Consider the following 19,719-nt stretch of genomic DNA (forward strand, 5'->3'; position numbering starts at 1 on the left):
TGACAAAGAGGTGGTGGTTGCTCCAGCTGTGGGTTCTGTGGAGGTTCCTCCTGGCACTGACCCCATCCAGCCAACACTTCCCATCTCCTGTGTGAGGGGAGCTCAGCTGTCGCCTCAACTCATAAATCAAAACTTGTTCTGCTGGGGTGAGATTGCTTTGAAGATTAATTCCTTTGAAAGATCAGGGCTGAGGGCAAGAAGGGGACCTTTCTCAGCCCAGGAAATGGCAGCAGTGCTGTGAAATGTCTCGGTCTGAAGGAGAAGTCAGGGCTGAGTGGTTGGGGACATGGCTGTGGTTGTGTTTGGGGATGGCACCCCTGGAGCAGTGGGGCCCCAGGTCTCCAAAAAGAAGAGGTGGTGCTGTGTTCTGGGTCACCATAGGCCATGAATCTCTGCCTTCCTCATCTCCATCTCCTCTTGAGGAACATGATTCTGCTGGAAATTTGGGAATTACAAGCAGGGGGATGTGCTCCTCCTAATCCCATCCCCACGGGGGGACACCAGCTTCCCTCAGCAGTCACACACATCCCAGTGATGCTTCTCCAGGTGTCCTTTGGAACACATCCATGTGGTTCCACCAGTCATGCGCCACAGTCTCTGGGTGCAACACCAATCTCTGATTCTCTTTAAACACAGAATATTCTGTCCTGGGGTCCCTGTGTGGTGGGACTCCACCTGACATCAAATCCTCCTGTGCTGGTTGTCAAAAAAAATGAAATTATCCATGTCTTGAGGAATTTCTTGTCCTTGTAGGAGACTAAAGCCTAGATGGAGGAGTGGAGGGTATTGCAGCCTCTACCATACTCCATAAAACAGCTCTGAGCTGCCTCAGGCAGAAGCCACAATCCCAATAAAGGCTTTCCTGGTTTCTTCAGAGCTCAGCGCTGCTCCCACTTGTTGCACGCCCAGTTCTGGTACCCTTCTCATGCCCACAAATTGATGTTTGCTAATTTCCCCCATTTTTTGCAAGATGCGGGGTTGGAAAAGTTGAAGTGAGAGCCCCATCCCTGAGAACGTTTCCTACTGCAGTTTCTGGTGGACCTTGAAACCCTTGTGGTACAAAATCCCGTGAGCACTGGGCTGGCCAGGAAGATTTTCCAATCCCAGTGCTGGCAGGTGCAGTGGAAGGGTTGGAATTTGGGGATTGGCCCAACCATTTCTCCTGCCTGCTTGCCAATTAATCCCCTGCAGAGCAAATACCTTCCCTGTGCTTTATCATCTCACAAAGAGTCTTGAAGACAAACAGAAAAGCAAGAAAGAAACAAACCAAGGCGCCCGCCCATAAATTCAATGCACCAAGGAAAACACAGAAAACACTAAGCAAACTCCAAACAGCCCCTTCCTCTGAGTTAATTAATTGGAGCCCTGTTTGAGAACAAGCACCCTCTTAAATCCCCCATTGCTGGATGCAATTTTCTCTGTACAATCACTCGGTGTCCCTGACGGACAGGAGCCCAATCACTTCTCGGCAGAAGGCGAGCGCTGCTGCAGTGCCCAAGTGAAAATAATAGATTTTTAACATTGCTGCAAGGCTTGTAAATACCCAGTGGGACTCAGTTCCAACCCTCCACCACTGCCTTGTGGTCCCTTCGAGCTGACAGGAGATGGTGTTGGGCTCCAGCTGGTGTTTCCTACAGCAGGAGACACGGTGCTGGCTATGGGGGTTGGGATAAGATGGTTTTTAAGGTTAGTTGCAAACCCAAACCATTCCAATGATTCCATTATTTTTGAAGTTCTATGGTTTCTCCCACCAGTGCTTGCAATGGGTCTAGGAACCTGTAAATGGCTGGCCTGTGGGATGTGGAAGATGGTTTTGAGAGGGGGCAAAGACCTGGTAGGATGTGGAGCTGCTGGAGCAAGTCCAGAGGAGCCCATGGAGATGTTCTGAGGGCTGGAGCCCCTCTGCTCTGGAGCCAGGCTGGGAGAGCTGGGGGTGCTCACCTGGAGAGGAGAAGGCTCCAGGGAGAGCTCAGAGCCCCTGCCAGGGCCTGAAGGGGCTCCAGGAGAGCTGGAGAGGGACTGGGCACAAGGGATGGAGGGACAGGACACAGGGAATGGCTCCCACTGCCAGAGGGCAGGGCTGGATGGGATATTGGGAATTGGGAATTGTTCCCTGTGAGGGTGGGGAGATCCCAGAACAGGATGCCCAAAGCAGCTGTGGCTGCCCCTGGATCCCTGGAATGTCCAAGGCCAGGCTGGACAGGGCTGGGAGCAACCTGAGACAGTGGAAGGTGTCCCTGCCCATGGCAGGGAGGTTTGGAATGAGATGAGCTTCAAGATCTCTTCAAGCCAAACGCATCCTAGGATTCTAAGATGAGACAAGCTGGGCTCAGAGGGCTGAATGTGAAGCCTTGCAGGTTTGAATCACTCTGCTAGTGATGGGAAGCAGAACAAACTTTTGAAACCGAGTTTTATTGGGACTGAGGTGATGCTGAACACCTTTTGCTGGCTGTTATTGACAGGGCTTGGAGCAAGCTGGGAGGCTGGAACTGGATGGATTTCAAGTTGCCTTCCAACCCAACCCAGCCTGAGTTTCTGTGCCATGTGCCACTGCTCCTGCCATCCCTGGGGTGGGAGTTCAACGCCTCGTGGTGTGCAAAAAGCTGGGGAAGGAGATGGATTGGGCAGGATGTGAGCAAATGGATGGAGCAGAACTCGGGACGTGCTTTGCTCAGCTCTGAGCAGCTTTTAGCTGTTAAATTGCTGCCTGCGTCCTTGAGCACGAGGCAGCCCTGAAGATTTTGGTGGCTGCTGGTGCTGGCCAGCTGGCTCAGGCCACGGGGTCAGTGCTATTAAAGGCCTAATTCCCAGGCACTGTGCTAACAACTTAACTATGTTTATAATATCAGCGAGAACCCATGTCAAATCCATTGTTGCATGATGTGACCAAATCCATTACTGCACACATGGAAATCAATTACTGCACATTAGGGAACATTTAACACTTGAGCCTTTTCCGCTGCCTTGTTTGCGAGCCGTGGCCAGAGGAATCGTTATCTGCCACTCTGGAAATGGATTTGCTTCTTGTTTTTTGTAACCTCTGCAGGGGATGTGTGCAGGTACAGAGTGAGACACATGCACAGTGCTTGGTTAATGGTGAGGGGCTCGAGCAGAGCTGGTGGTGATGAGCTGGAGTTACTACTGATGGGTTTTATCCCAAATGTGTGGGAATAGATGTTTTCCTCTGCTGGGTTCACACGTACTCCTCTAGCTGATGCTTCTGTCTCCTGGAGCCACCTCTCCCACGCAAGCAGAGCTCGTTGGCCCACACTGCTGCATTCCTTCTCTGTTTTCTCTGCATTTAACAAAAAAAAAAAACCTCTGTCAAGTAGAAAACTGCGTGTTTACTCTGGAGTCACAGAGGATCAGGCAAGAAAAGGTGTGCTGGGATGTGCTGTGGTGGCAGCAGGGAGGGAGCTCATGCTGACCGAGATTTGGCTTCACCTTCCTCCTTAAACAAGCTCACCCCCTGAGGTTTTCATGGGATTTGAGGGCAGGGATAGACAAAATCAATGTGTAATAATAGCTGGAAAAGAGCATCCCCCTCCTGTGTAATGGGATTGAGCAGAAACATCTCCCACCCCTTTCCATCTCGGGGGTGGGCTGATGCACTTCTCCTTCTGCAGTACCCCAATCCTGCCCTCTCCCAGTCAGGATTCTCCTGCCTGGAGCTGCTTGCACATCCCACCTTTCCCCCAGCTCTGTGCCCCCACTTAGCAGGTGCTCTCCACCTTCCTTCTCCTGTGCACACGCTGCGAGATGAAGGAAATGGATGAAGGTTAATTTTTTCGGTCCCTCTCATAATGACTCATCCATAACGATTTCCATTGGTTATATTTCCTTGTGTGACAGAAACAATTTACTGCATTCCTGCAAAGCCTATTTTCTCTGCATGATCTGCTTGTGCGGAGGTTTGGGGAAGTAATTTACAGATATTTTGCCTCAAAATAGCTTACAAAGACAAAAGAGTCCTGTTGACACCAAGGTGCTCTCCTCATGAGCTGGGGAAACGGCATAAAACAGCTCAAAAATAAAAACACTTTATGGTAGTCACTCAAAGTCAAATTCTACACCACACACTGTGGTCAAAAGCTCTTTTTGCTGGTGGGGAGGCGCAGGGCTTCTCCCAGGAGTGCTTTGATTCAGGTTTGCCTTGTAGGAGGATCCTCAGTGACATAAATCAGCAGGGGTTTCAGTGTAGGGGGTTGGGATGCTGCTGATGGATTTGGCCCTGGATATTTTGTGATAGGGAAAGGCAGCCATGGGGCTGCCATGGGGTGTGAGAGCACAGAGCATTTTCCAGGTAGGATTTTGGTGGTTTTGCTGTGGGATCAGGGCCAGAAGCCCCAGGAGGAGGCAGGGGGTCAGGAGCAATGTATTTTGGCAGAGCTCAGGTTTTCTCTGGGTGTCGGTGCCCTGCTGTAACCTCCCTGCCCAGCCAAGCTGCAGCCTATGCCAGCAGCACTCAGATCATGACTCTTCAAGGGAATTTGCTCAGGCAAATGTTTCCTAATGTCAGTGTTCTCCAGCTAGTCAGGATATTCTGAGTGGTGTGCTCAGTGCTCTGCAGTGGATAGCTCTGTTATTCCAGGACATAATGCCCCCTCCCTGCTTGCTCCCATTGCCCCACAAGCTCAGCATCCCCTGTGCCTGGCAGGGCATGGGAATCACCTGTGGCTGATTCAAATGGGAGCAGTGGGGGGGAAAAATTTCACTCTCGGGTCTCCATCTGCTCACTTGGTTTGAATCTTGTCAGTAGATACGGTGGCAGAAGGTGAGGAGTGTCATCCATGAGAGCAGGCACAGTTTTGCCTTCCCCTGCAGTGTCTGGTGTAGATAGCACAGATAACACCCTGCAGGCTGGGAGCAAAGGCCACTGGCACACCAGAAGCTGCAGGGTGAGGGCAAGGCTGTGTGCCAGGCATGGGGGATAAATTAGACACGGTGAGTGGAGGGGAAAAGTTTTTATGCCAAAGAGCTGGGCTGTGCTGCAGTCACAGCTCATCCAAAGGAAGCAGTTCATGCAAGGCATAGGAAAACTGGGAGCTGAGCAGGAACATGGGGCTGAGAACATGGGGCTGAGAACATGGGGCTGAGAACATGGGCTTTGAGTGAGCATAGCACAGAGGCTCTGGTTTAAATCAACATGGGGTGATACCAACTGGCCTCAACTTTCTGCCATGCCCCCATGCTGAATCCCTTCCAGATGCTGGTACCCACCTCCAAATTGCTTGGGATTTACTGGGAGCCCTTAATTCCATTTTTGCTTTCCCTCCTTGTCCTTGCTCTGCTGTTTATTTTGGAAAGCAAATGCTAGTTCTGTGAAAGATTTGGTGCTGAGAAACCAAAACCAGCCAGAAATTTCTTAACACGTGCTGTTCTAACACCTGATACTCTTCGACCTCCAAGCTATTGCAGCTGTCGAGGTGAGGACAATCATCAAAGCTGTGATGTTCGAGGGAAGTGCTTGTGCTGCTGTCCTGCTATCCTGGGGATGGATCATGGATCTGAGCTTGGTACCTGCCTCCTTCCAGCACCATGAGACCCTTGGTGTCCCCTCTCAGCAGGGCTGGGGGGTCAGGGCAGGCACAGATCTGGGGGTGGGAAAGGCAGGCAGCTGTTGGTGGGCACGGGTCAGCTGGCAACATCCAACAGTGGCTCTTTATCCCCCTCCCAGCCCAGGAATATCAAGGAACACTAGGGAGCACCAGGGAAAACAAAAGAGCACCCGGGAACATCAAGGAACACCAGGGAGCACAAGGGAGCATAGGGGAAGATCAGGAAACATTAGGGAGCACCAGGGAGCACTGGGGAGCACCAGGGAACACCAGGGAACATCAGGGGGGATCAGGGAACATCAGAGAGCACAAGGGAGCACCAGGGAACACAGGGGACATCAGGGAACATCATGGAACACAAAGGAGCACAAGGGAGCACCAAGGGAGCATCAAGGAACACCAGGGAGCACATGGGAACACAAGAGAACATCAGGGAGAACCAGGGAACACAAAGAAGCACCAGAGAACACAAGGGAACATCAGGGAGCACAAAGGAACATCCGGGGAGACCAGGGAGCACAAGGGAGCATCAGGGAGCCCCAGGGAGCCCCAGGGAACACAAGGAACACAAGGGAGCACCAGGAACACCAGGGAACACAAGGCCCCTTGTGCTGCCCACAGCAGCGCAGGCTGTGGCGCTGGGGCCGAAGGCCATGGCTTGCCCAGCTGTCAAGGGGCCCTTTGTGCAGGCAGCCAGGGCAGATGGCTGCCACGTCAGGCCTGCTGTCCCTCTGCTGCTGTGGGTGCCATGGCTTTGTCACATCATCCCCCTGCAGCATTGGCTCTGTGGGGATTTGCTCACACTGAGCGCCCCCAGGCCTGGCTGTGCTCAGTGAGCTGGGGAGGGCAGGGAGCAGCATCCTCACCCTCCAGATCTCCCCAGTAATGCTTTTATCCTCCTTTGCTTGGTACTCAGCCTTCCCTGAGGCTCAGGAGCTGCCTTTGCAGCTCAGGAGGATCTGTGCATGTGTTCCTTTCCGAGGGCTGCAGAGCGAGGTTTGGGCACCTCAGGAGCTTCCTGGAGGTGAGAGAAGGTGGTGCTTCCCCTGAGAGCACCACCAGGGAGACCACAGCAAGGTTTTACCCCTTGAGGAAGAGATGGATAAGTGCCAGCCCACGAGAGTGGCAGCAGGAGAGGCTTTGGAGCAGGTCCCTCCTGGCTGTGGTTGCAATGTGAGGCATTTGCAGCCCCTCTGGTGGCTGCATGGCTGTGTTACCCTGTTGCATCCCCCATCCCATGGCAGAGGGTGTCCCCAGAGCACCAGCAGAATCTGTCTGCTGGAACAGACCTCCCAGAAACCATGGGGTCTGTTCCAGCACATTAATAAAACCCTCAGTTTCCCTCTGAAGGCAGGGGCTGTTGGCATCAAGCTCTGGTGCAAGTGTACAAGTGGCAGCAGCAGCTTCTACCAGATCCAGGTTGAGGTATGAAAACAAGACCATTTCAGGCTCCAGGTTAATAATACTGCCTTTGATTTTATTTTTTTTTTAATATACCATCCATCCAGCACTGATACGAAACTTTCACCTGAAATCACAGCTATTGAAAACTCCTCTTTCGAAAATACAAAGCAAATTCCCTGGATGCTGAACACGTTTGTTGCAAATGTGGTTCAAGCCCATTTCTATTCAGGGCCCTTTTCAAAAATTTTGCCCACAAATCTGGAGGATCTCTTCTTCCTTGAGCCATCCCAACCCACTGTGAGGATTCAGCACAGTCCCAGATGATGCCTTGGAGCAGTTTAAACTCCACCTCTGTGCAGAGCTCTGCTCCTGTACTCATCCATTTTAAGTCTTCAGGGAAGGATTTTAGGGATGCACACACCTTTTGAAGGTTTGTTGGTAAAAGGCTGAATTTCTCCCTAATTTCATAGAATCACGGAATATTTTGGGCTGGAAGGGACCTTAAAGCTCATCTCATTCCACTCCCTGCCATGGCCAGCAGCACTTTCCACTATCCCACATTGTCCAAGCCCTGTCCAACCTGGCGTTGGACACTTTGGGCACATTCGAGGGTCTGCATGTAATCTCCAGTTTTTCCCAATTCCTGTTGCAGCAGAACAAACCACCGTGTGGAGCAGGGCTCTTGTGTAAGAGCCCCAAAAGAGCAGCTCGGCCGACAAGGTTTCTCTCTGTGCTAATTTGAAATGAGGTGAGCGATGGCAAATTGAGTTTCAAGGGCAGCAGAGACAACTTGTCAATTTAGCCTGGGCTCCTCTCCGCCAGTGCAATCCTTGGGAGCTGGAGCTGAGGCTTGTTTACGGCACTGGATATAATAGCTGCAATCCCCCAGGTAGATTAAGCAATTGCTTCATTTAGGACTCGCAAAACTCGATGACATTTTGAGGGATTTTTGTTGACCTTGCGAAGGGCGAGTGCTGACTTCCCCTCGCTGCCCTCGTGGGTTTTTCTAATGACTCCAGAGGGGGAAACAGCTTGTCAGGGTGGAATTGCCATGGGACTGGGTTTGTTGAGGAGGTGACAGTCTCAGCTCTGTGTTCACACCACCCCTCTGTTGGCTTTCATGGTTACATTCCCAGCTAGGGATGTGGCTCTTTCTGGAGTGATGTGTGAGCAGGTCCTGCGTTCTTGGTGTGCCTCAGTTTCTCCTCTATACAATCAGTCTAGTGGAAGGTATCCCTTGGAACAATATGAACTTTGAGGTCCTTCCCCACTCAAGCCATTCAGGGATTTTAAAAACAAAACGAACCCAAATTAAATTGCAGAGATTTACTGGCAACACATGTTGGGCAAAAGGAAGGAAAGATGATTTTCTCTTGTGGTACCATCAAAAGTCAAACAGGTGATTTGTGAACACAGGAGTAGCCCCAGACTGTCACAGACATCTTTTATGAAAAATCCTTTCCTTAGGATTTTTCCTCCTGAGAAGCTGAGAGGCCTCCTGCAGGGCAGCCAGAGGAATTTCCGGGGCTCCAACAAGGGTAAGGGGTGAATCACCTTCAGCAGGAGCCACGGTGAGATAAACAGGCAATGACAACTCTCTGCTTGGGTGCTGAAACTCCTCAAGCAGAGAAAACCAATGGAAACTTCTGAAATATTAAGGAAAGCATTGACAAGCTGAAAGCTTTGAAGGCAGGAGCGTGGCGGGTGCCATCCTGCTCCCCATCCCATGGCTCATGTGTGTCTGTCGGCAATGGGAATGTTCACAGCTGCCTGCAGGACATGGGAAGTGCCTAATGACTGCTGCAGCTGGCGTAATTCCTAACTAGCTGTGGCATGTGGCTGCTTGGGAAAGGATTTGGGGACTGACAGGCTGTGAAAAGTGATAGAGGAGGGAAATGCCAGGGTGCAAGGAATTAAACACATGCACGGATTAAATGAGCTCGGGACTGACAAGCAGGACTGGCGTTGCCTGAGCCTGGCTTGTGATCATGAGGGCAGCAATGGTGCTTTGGGGTGCAAAATGGGTGGAAAATGGGCGAGGAGGGAGCAAGCCTTCGTTCACACCATCCTCATCATTCCATGATGCTTCCTGGGGTTTCTTGGATGTTTCAGAGGCTTTCATGTGAAACGGGGACTCCCCAGCTGCCTCCTGCACATGTTGAGGGTTTGTGGGGTAGGGAGAAGCAGGATCCATCTCCCTGGTCTTTGCACTCCATGCCATCCTCATCATTCCATGATTCTTCCTGGGGTTTCTTGGATATTTCAGAGGTTTCCATGTGAAACAGGGATATTGTGTTTGCAGGGTCCCCTGTGGCAGGAAGGAATGATGAATCTGACTCCATGTTCTTGAAGGCGAATTAATTATTTTATTATACTATTTTATATTAAAGAATGCTACACTAAACAATACTAAAGAATACAGAAAGGATACTTACAGAAGGCTGGAAAGATAACAATGAAAACTCGCGACTCTCTCCAGAGTCCTGACACAGCTTGGCCCTGATTGGCCAATGAGTCAAAACAACTCACATGAAACCCATGGAACAATCACCTGTGGGTAAACAATGTCCAACCACATTCCAAAGCAGCAAAACACAGGAGAAGCAAATGAGATAATATTGTTTCCTTTTTCTCTGAGGCTTCTCAGCTTCCCAGGAGAAAATCCTGGGCAAAGGGATTTTTCCAGAAAATGTGAATGCCACGCAGGGACTCCCCAGCTGCCTTCTGCAGATGTTGAGGGTATGAGGGGTAGGAAGAAGCAGGATCCATCCCCCTGGCCTTTGCACTCAGGGTTGTCTCGCTACTTTTTTGGGGAGAATCTCTAAGCCCCTTTCCCTGCCCATCCTGGCAATGCTGTGTCCTTTCCACACACTCACATCCCTTCCCTAGGTTTTCATTATGGTGATTAGGGAATGAAAAAAAATTTCAATTTTTTTTTTTAACTGAATTATGAACTGATGAGCTGCTTTTGCTCCTGCCATATTGCCAAGTGCCTTAATAGTCCTATTTCCTATCCAAATACACTTCATAAGTCATTGCTCAGATGGTCAATGAGCAACAGCCTCTGTAACTATGCCTGATTCTGCAGTGAGAGCGAGGAACCAGGTTGTGTAAGCCTAATGAAAGGAATTATCAGTGTTTTGGAATGGAAAGGAACACCTGGCAAGGTCTGTGTAGTTCAGAAGGATATTATGGGGTTGAGGTGATACGTTAACATCAGGATGCAAACAAAATTGGGCTCCTCCAGGCTGCATGTCCTTGGATCACTTGTTTTTATTCCTTTTATCCCTGCTGGTGCACCAGGGAACCCAGAGCAAACAGGGAGAAGCTTGAGAGCTCCAAAGATATGAATTCAAATTCATATTTTGAGGCAGGACCCTACTCTGGGCCCTTGGGATTGATCCCCAATACTGGAAAAACTTACTGGCTTCAGCAAGCAGGAGCTTGGTTTGCTCCAGGATTCCTGGGTGCTCCAAAAGGTGAGTGGGAACCCAATCTGGCTCTTAACCTGCAGGAGAGGGCCTTAGATGGATTTGCTCTCAGCTGGAACAGGCTTTTTCCATCCCTCTGGGGTTGTCAAGGTGGTGAGGAAAGAAATTATATCAATAGTCCAAAGGAAAATAAAGCCAGAACCTAAAAGAAGTCAAAAGCATCTTAATAAAGAGTAAAGTGCTGGAATAAATGTTATTAGAGTATCTTCAGCAGAAATAAAAGTATTAATTTGCCATTGCAGGAGGGAAAAAATAACAGCCAACAATGTGTTTATGCTCCAAACTGCTGCCAAGGATTGCTTTTCAGCCAATGCATTCTGCTTGACTGGGATTTGCCTTTCCCCCTCCCTTTTCTCCCTCTTGGAGCTGCCTGTGTGGCTGTAGGTGATTGTGAAGGTCTGATCTATTGGTAGGGTATCCCTCAAACGTTCACATGCAGCTCCCCAGGGCTCCACAACTTGTGATTTTACTTTATTTTCCTTTTTTTTTTTTTTTTTTTAAGTTTTTTTATTCCCACCATGAAGAAACTGCTTTGCCAGCGGCTGCTCTGAGAGGGTTTTACACACCAGACTGGCAACATCTGATGTATGGCCACATTTGGAGCCCACAGACGACACCAGCCTTAATAACATTCCTCTTTCCAGAGTGCTTCCTGTTAAATATTCATGAGATGATGCAAGAGCCACCATCGTGTGGGAGTGACAGGGACAGGGGTAGGGTGGGAGGGATGGAGACGAGAGATCTCTGAAGCCAGATCTTGGAATTTGGGGTTTATTGCAAAGGGCCTGGGTGCAGGGCCCTGCTGGGAGCTGCCAGCCACAGCTCAGAGCAGGCCCAAAGAGGAGCCCCAAAGAGGTGGAAGTTCCCATTACAATGCAATAAATCTTCTTCTGTGCTGAGTATTGTGAGAGACAGCTGCTCACTTGGAAAATTTAAAAAGGTTTATTAAACCTTGACAAAAACACAACAAAGGAGTACACAAGGAAGAAGCTGCCGCGCTGGGAACTGCCCCTTGTGCACACCACGTGGCCGGTTCATTGTCAATATGGGTCCCATGCTGAGAGGCTTTTTCTGCCTCTGAATAAATTCTCAATTTAGAGTCAAACTCTCTGTCTTGATGCCTTGTCAGGACAAGCAGAAAACAGAGGCCAGACAAAATTAAGAGACTAAAAAGCAGTTATGTTTATTGAAGGCCCTTCAGGTACATTTAGGGCAGACAAAGCTCTCCCAGGGGCTACACCCAAAAAATGGTCATGAGTTTTCTTACTTTTATAAGTTTGATCCATTTGCATTTGGGGGTGAATATGCCAGTTCCAGCTTCAGCTGATGAAGTCATTGACCCCAAGTTTGCTGCCCCCAACTCCCTTTTGTTTCCATCTCTGGGCCCTGAGGCAGTGAGGTGTCCTTGATTGCCAGGCCTGGAGAGGAATTGTTGTGTCTGCCCAGAATGGGGAAGCAGCAGCTCCCACTGTGTGTGGGGTTTGGAGTTCTGCACTAAAGAACCGCAGGATTACAAATAGATGGAAAATATAACAGCTAAACTCCTAAGGCATCACTCTTACCTTACTTAGCCCCTGCCTTCCCTCTGGGAGGTCTCTGAGGCTTTTCCCACCTCTGGTTCCTCCCATAAGTTTTTTCAAGTCTCAGAACACCACTTAGGTGCTGCCGGAGAGTGGCTGCAGGTGACAGAGGTGGCTTTTCTCCGCCCTAGGGGAGGATGAAAGCGCCGTTGCCGCTGGCTAATGATGTCTTTCCTTTCCTTTGGTTTGGGAGGGTTTGTTCCCACAGCCGCAGATCCCCGGGAATGTATCACTGCCGGCACTTCCAGCGTTGCTCACACGTAGCAGCATTAAAGCAGATATTATATCCCAAGGGGAGATGGTCTAAACTCAACATTTCCAATTGTTTTAAAGCCCTCTGATTTTATCCGAGCGATAACGATCTACAAATTGCACTCATCATCTCCGAAAGCGGCTTTTCCTGGAATGTCCTCTCCGCCACGGAATTGCTTTAATAAGCAGAACTAGCTCTGATTTGCATTTCCACCAGTATGTTTGGAGGTTTTTTAGGGAGTAGGGGGCTTAACCCCATTGCCTTGCAAAGGGGATGGAGGCACTGCCAGAGCTCCAGGCTGCCAGAGGGGCTGTGGGAGCTGCCCTGGGATGCTCCTGGGACACCAGGCTGACCAGGATGCTGCTGGGGCACCAGGATGGTGTTGGAGCACCAGGTTGCCCATCCCAGAGCCCCTGGGATGTTCCTGGAGCCCTGGAGTGTTCCTGGAGCCCTGGGATGTTCCTGGAGCCCTGGGGTGTTCCTGGAGCCCTGGGATGTTCCTGGAGCCCTGGGGTGTTCCTGGAGCCCTGGGATGTTCCTGGAGCCCTGGGATGTTTCTGGAGCCCTGGGGTGTTCCTGGAGATCTGGGATGTTCCTGGAGCCCTGGGATGTTTCCAGAGCTCTGGGATTTTTCTGGAGCCCTGGGTTGGTTCTGCAGTCCTGAGATGGTCCTGGGGCACCAGGCTACTTGGGATGCTGCTTGGGGACCAGGATGCTGTTGGAGCAGCAGGTTGTCCATCCCAGAGCCCTGGGATGGTTCTGGTGCCCTGGGACGTTCCCGGAGATCTGGGATGTTTCTGGAGCCCTGGGGTGTTCCTGGAGCCCTGGGATGTTCCTGGAGCACCAGGCTGCCTTGAGGCGTGTTGGCGTTTCTTTGGAGGTGCCAGCCAGGCTCCCGAAAGCCGTGTGTGAAACCTCACAGAGCAGCTTTAGCTCCTTCCAGTGCCATCTTTGGAGTTCTTAACCTCAGCAAGGGGCTTTTGGCTGAGTTTCCAGCCGGTGCTGCCTCGTTTCTGTTTCATCCTGGGAAGGCTGAGTGGATGTGGACACGTTTGTAGGCTTCAATTCAGCACAGAGCTGTGACCGTGTTCACAGGGGTCTGAGGATGAGGGAAGAGATGAGAATCTGACTCCATGTTTCAGAAGGCTTGAGTTATTATTTTATGATATATATTACATTAAAACTATACTAAAAGAATAGAAGAAAGGATTTCATCAGAAGGCTGGCTAAGAATAGAAAAAGAAGGAATGATAACAAAGGCTTGTGACTGACTGAGACAGTCCGGACAGCTGGACTGTGATTTGCCATTAATTAGAAAGAACCACATGAGACCAATCCCAGATGCACCTGTTGCATTCCACAGCAGCAGAAAACCATTGTTTACATTTTGTTCCTGAGGCCTCCCAGCTTCTCAGGAGGAAAAATCCTAAGGAAAGGATTTTTCATAAAATATCATGGCTACACAGAACAAAAATGCCCATGCCTGGAATGCTCCTCACTCCAGTGCCTGGAATGCTCCTCACTCCAGTGACTTCCCCTCAGTGATAGGGAAAGAGCTCCAAAACTGCTCATTGAGGCAGAGCAGTGGCTCTGTACAACAAGCCAAGGTGCCTTGAATAAAGAAATGAGATTACAGCAAGGAGGCTTTTAGGTGAGACAAATTGGGGTGATTCTTTAGCTTCCTGTTCACTACCTATTTATTCAGGCAATTGGGTGGGTCATTACAATTTACAGGGAGTGCTGAATGTGGGGTTGTGCTGCCATCCCGTTATCTCTCCCTCATGGCCAGCAGAAGTGTTCCCTGAGGATTGCCTGTGCTCAGAGCAGATGCACAAATACAGCCAGGGCTGTGCATTCCCAGCTCGTGGTGTATTTAATGTGAAATCATGGCTTTAATCTCCACAGAGGAAGTTTTTAACCCTTATAAGTGAGAACAAGGCAGCTGCAGGGAAAAGGGAGCAAGGTTTTATGTACTCCCATGGTTTTTATGATTATCTGAGGACATTTGGGGCACAGAAGATTGGTGTCTGTGTATTTATTAATTTCCTTGGTGTATCCATATGGATGATGCCTGTTGTGTGTGATGTGTAGGCAACTCAGTGCTGTGGGGCTGACTGTGCTTGAAGCCTCCTTCACTTCCCAATGTTTATATTCCCATGCCAGGGGCACATAAGGGAAGTCTGGGTGGATGAAGAGGGAGATGGGGATGAAGAACAAAGCCCTAAGGGTGAATGATTTGGCAGGACACCAGTGCTGGAAATGTCACCCTGCTTGAAACCACTGGTGAGCCCCCAGGATGAGCGTGTTGGTCTGGAAATGGGACACATAATATTCCTAATAATTTCACAGGCAGCTCCGCTCATTTCTGAAGTGAGAGGAGCCACTTGTGCTATTCTGCCTGGCTCTCTTTATGGTATAATCTCCCATTGAGATTCCAGGCACAGCTCCGCTAATTAAAATGATGAATGCCGGAGGAAGGCTTTGGGTTTCGGGTTGGGTTTTTTTAATATTTTTTTTCTTTATCCTTCTTCTGGTGGGTCTCGCTGGTATCTGCACACACAGAGGCTGCTTCAGGCAGGGGATATTTGCTTGTTGAATGAGTAGCCAGCACAGATAGAAACGCTCCCATACCCACACACAAACAGAGGCTCGGAGATCCCGATGCCACACGGCTCCTGCCAGACTGGGAATTGTGTCAGCTCACAATGTGACTGTCACAGCACCTCTGGAGCCATCCCTGAGCTGCCATCCCACCTCCAAGCAGCAAAAATGTTCATCAGTCTGCTTGCTACCAACTGCTACCCAACTGTCTCTGGATGGAGATATTCATAACCTCAGAGGTCTCCATGGCCATTTCAGTACCAAATATTATCTCTAGGTCCAAAAGGCCTCCAACACCAGAGCCTTGGAAGGTGGGGAAGGATCCTGGGCAGAAACATTCCGTGCCAATCCTGCCTCCTGCTAGGCATGCTCCATTCCTCACTTTGTAACATTAATGCTGGAGAAAAAGGCATCATCTCACATCTCCTATTCCTCTCTTCTTATGACATGGACCGGGATTCGGGATCCAGAGGGGCACTTCCCCAGTGCTGCTCCATGCCTCCTGGAGTATTCTAAAGAGCTGCCGTGCTGCTCCCTACTGGCAGCCACATATTGGTGACATTTATTTGCACAAAAATAGCTGGAGCTAAAACTTTGCTCATTCCAACCCCCGGGGCAGAAATCAGGGACTGTGGGGATCCTTTACCTTCCCAAAACACCACCGGGGGGCTGATTTCAGCTGCCCACCAACATTTTTCTACTTTAAATGTCTTGTGGTTTAATTAATAGGAAGAGATGCTAAATTAAGAGATCTGATGGGCTCTCTTCTCCTGTAATTAAAGCCTTGTTTTGCAGTAGAGGCACTCGAGAGCAGCGTTTCCATGCGGTGGCAAGATCAGGGAGCAGATGTGTTCTCTGGTGAGCTGTGAGGGAAGGGAATGAATGAGCAGAAACACACCAGGAGGGTCCATGGGGGGGTTTGAAATCTCTGTGTTTTGCTGTCACCAAAGCAGAGCTGCAAAGAGCAGCTCTGAGGTGCATGACCCATGAGCTTGAGCAGGGAGGCTTTATAGGGGGAAGGGGAAATCTGAAGGAAGCAGGATTATTTCCTTGGGATTTTTCTTCTTTTCTTTCCCTTCTCACATCCTCTCTGTCCTCCCTGTGGCTGTGAAGAAGGGGATGGAAACGATGGGAGGGTTGGATGTGTCCCTGAGGGTTACACACACATTCCCGTGTCCCAGCTGGGATGTGGGGCTTGCTGGGACAGCCCTGTGGTGTCCCCAGACCAAGGACTGCCTGGGACAGTACTATTCTTTCTCCTCCCAACAAGGTGGCTCTTGTCTCAGCACTGGCTCTCAGCTGGACCCTCCCATATCCCACATCAGAGCCAAGTTTGGGTGGCTTTGTCCACCCTGGAAAAGCTTTGCCTTCAGCTCCTCACTTCCCCAGGGTGACAAGGGCTGGAGGAGTTTGCTGATTTAAGAGTAAAATGAGGGGAAATTCCATACCTGAGCCAAAGGGTGTCACAGACATGTTTTATGAAAAATCCTTTCCTTAGGATTTTTCCTCCTGAGAAGCTAAGAAGCCTCAGGAACAAAATGTAAACATTGATTATCTGCTGCTGTGGAATGCAACAGGTGCATCTGGGATTGGCTCATGTTGGTTGTTTCTAACTAATGGCCAATCACAGTCAGCTGGCTCAGACAGAGAGTCTGAGCCACAAGCCTTTGTTATTAATTCTTTCTTTTTCTATTCTTAGCCAGCCTTCTGATGAAATCCTTCCTTCTATTCTTTTAGTATAGTTTTAATGTAATATATATCATAAAATAATAAACCAAGCCTTCTGAAACATGGAGTCAGATCCTTGTCTCTTCCCTTATCCTCGGACCCCTCTCTTCCCTTATGCTCGGATCATTTCCCTTTTGTGAACACAGTCACAAAAGGGAAATGGTCCCAAGTGATTTGATCAGTGCCTGCTTACCAACACATCCTCTGAGCATGCAAGGAGCAGGGACAGCCTCAGCAAAGGGCTGACACACACTGCCCTGGGATCCCAGCCCAGGATCCAGCCGAGGGGATGGGTCCAGTGTCCAGCTGAAGTTGGCTTCCCAGCTCTGGAATGTCTCCCTTCCATCTCCTGAATACCACCTGACACCTTTTCCTGCTCGACTCTTCTTTGAATTCTGCTAAAAAACCTGGAGGTGAAAGTTTGGTCCTCTGTGTGCTGTCATGGAATCAGCACGGTTGGAAAATCCCTTTTTAAGATCGAGTCCAACCATTCCTCCAGTGCTGCCAACTCGTGTCCCCAAGTGCCACATCCACATTCCTTTAGAGCACCTCCCACCAGAGCATGGTGATTCTGCCACTTCCCTGGGCAACAGGTGACTTCCCTGTCACCCCTTGGGACCCAGCTCAGTGTGCTGCCATCACATCCCCCTGCGCTTGGTGATGCACGGGCAGAAAATCTCCAGCTCATTTTAATTTCCATCAGCCTTTGGTGAATTTGTAGCTCCCTCCTCCATCTCTGATCCAAACAGCTGTGCTCGTGGGGGCATGGGAAGGCACAGAAATCTTGAGACAGATGCTCTGACTCGTGCTGCTCTTTAATTCTGATGATTTAAATGGAAATTGTGAGCGCCTACTGCGGGACGAGCCCGGGCGCTCCGCAGCCGTTGAGCGTTGTGAATTTTACGATCGGAAGCGTTTGTTTCAGGACTGGATTAGTTTGTTTTCATTTCTGCTATTGCCTGCTGATCATCCAACTGTCTCATTGTTTGGGTGAGACGCAAAGATGCTCGGAAATAGCAATAATAATTAAAAATAACAGGCAGCAGAACCAAACCAGCAGTCTGCATCTTGGCTGGTGGCCACTGGAAACAGCTCGGTCAGGAAGCTGCAGGAAAACCCTGTGTCCTGGAGGTTCTGGGTGATGCTGGGGGCATTTCCATGGACAGCAGGATCCAACTCCTTCTCCAACTCTCCCTGGAGTTCATGTCCTAAGATGTATTTTCTGTCTTCGTGGAGTCGCTCAACTCCGGTATCCAACCCTCCGAATCCATCTGGCTTTCTGCCCACAAGATTATGTTATATAAACCACCCCTAAATGCAGTGTCTGGGAAAGGGCCTTTATGTTTTAATTCTCAAATAGGCAGGGAAAATTGAGTGCTCTGATTGGCATCTGCAATCAGAGCCCCATTCAGCAGGAGCTGTGAAGGGAGCTGATTGCAGCGAGTGCTGCTCTGACCTTCTGGGGCCTCTGCTGCTGCCTCGGCTTCATTAACAGGATAAATATTTTTCCAGAAACAACATTTCCGAGCTGCCAGAAGTCATGACAGGCATGGGGACTACTCTGTGGCACGGTCTCTGTCGAGGCAGCTTTTTCACACGCTCTGTGGCTGAAGGTTTGGGTGATGCCTGGGTTTTTTAGCAGTGTGGCAATGTGGCTGGGGACACCTGGGCTTCTTTCCTGCAGTGCCACCGAGTGGCACACTGTCATCCTCCCTCCTTACACACTTTCCTTCCCTCAGCAGCTTTCCTCCCCCCTTTTTTTCCATTGAGTTTGTGAGCCATGCAGAGCAAGAGCAATGGTTTTGGGAAGTTTTGCCAAATGGAGCCTTGATAAGGCCCCAGTGGTTTGAGACAACAACGGTGCCAGCGATGGTGGTGGGATGGTAAAGGGCAGCTGGAGATGTTGTGTCCCATGAGCACTCCTGGAACACATCAGGGATGTGGATGTGGCTGATAACCTTCAATCCTGTGCTGTGACTGTGCTGCTGTGCCCACACCTTGGTACTGAGTCAAAAGCCCCGGAGTGCCAGAGCCTGGGACTGGGATAACAGCATCTGCAGCATCAGATGAGCCCCTCCGTGAGTTACAGCCTGGTCTCTGCTCCAGGGGCCTCTCAGCATCCTGCAGCCGGTAATAGATGTTTTTAATTCTCAGAGAATTATTGAACAAACATCAGGGAAATATGTTTTACAGTCCAGCGCTGGCTCTGAGCATCATTAACATTGTTATTGGAGACGAGGTGGATGATTTAAGCAGGGGCCTCTGACAAAGACACACACCTGTCCATGAATAAAAGGCTGTAATTTAATACCCTCACTGGTAATTAAGAAGAGGATGAGGGTCAAGTGTGATGCCTGTTTCAGAGGTGTCCCCAGATGGGGTGGCAGCAGTAATGCCTCCTTCTCCACTCCTTGGCACAGGGAGCAGCCCTGGCTGCAAGGAGGGGTCTGTGAGGGCTCTGAGTGTGGGGCACCGAGTGCTGGCTGGGCTCTGGGCTCAGCTCACACAGAGCTGCAGCCATGGAAGTGTGCAGAGGCTGCCAACTCAAAGAGCAGGAGCAGCCATCTCCTATCAGGGCAGAGCCATCTGCCCCCCTGGCTGGGCACTGCCAGCCACCAGCATCTGTGGCCCTGGCTGAGGCAGGAAGGGCTGGCACATCCCTTCATGCCTTGGCAGTCACAGCTTCCCCCTGACCTCCCAGCCTGCCCTGATGCCACAGGTTGGGGCAGTTTGGTTCAGTTTGTTTTGAATTGACCCAAAGCCCCCTGCAGTAGTGAGCTCCTGAGCTCCTGCTCAAGGCATCTCACCAGGGCTTTGCCATCAAACAATCTCAGAATGGTTGTCTTGAGGCTGCCTCATCTCTGGAAGTGTTCAAAGCCAGGTTGGACAGGGCTTGGAGCAACTTGGTCCAGTGGAAAGTGTCCCTGCCCATGACAGGTGGGTAGAAGGAGATGGTCCTTAAGGTCCCTTGCAACCCAAACCATCCTGGGACTGTTTAAATGACACCAGAGCAATGTCCCTGTGAGCTGGGTTTGAAGGGAATGATGGAGCAGGGAATTGCATCTTCCCACTGCCTTGTGCATCTTCTCACCTGTGACACAACC

The sequence above is a fragment of the Melospiza georgiana genome, chromosome 27, assembly GCF_028018845.1.
Source record: "Melospiza georgiana isolate bMelGeo1 chromosome 27, bMelGeo1.pri, whole genome shotgun sequence".
NCBI classification, from domain to species: domain Eukaryota; kingdom Metazoa; phylum Chordata; class Aves; order Passeriformes; family Passerellidae; genus Melospiza; species Melospiza georgiana.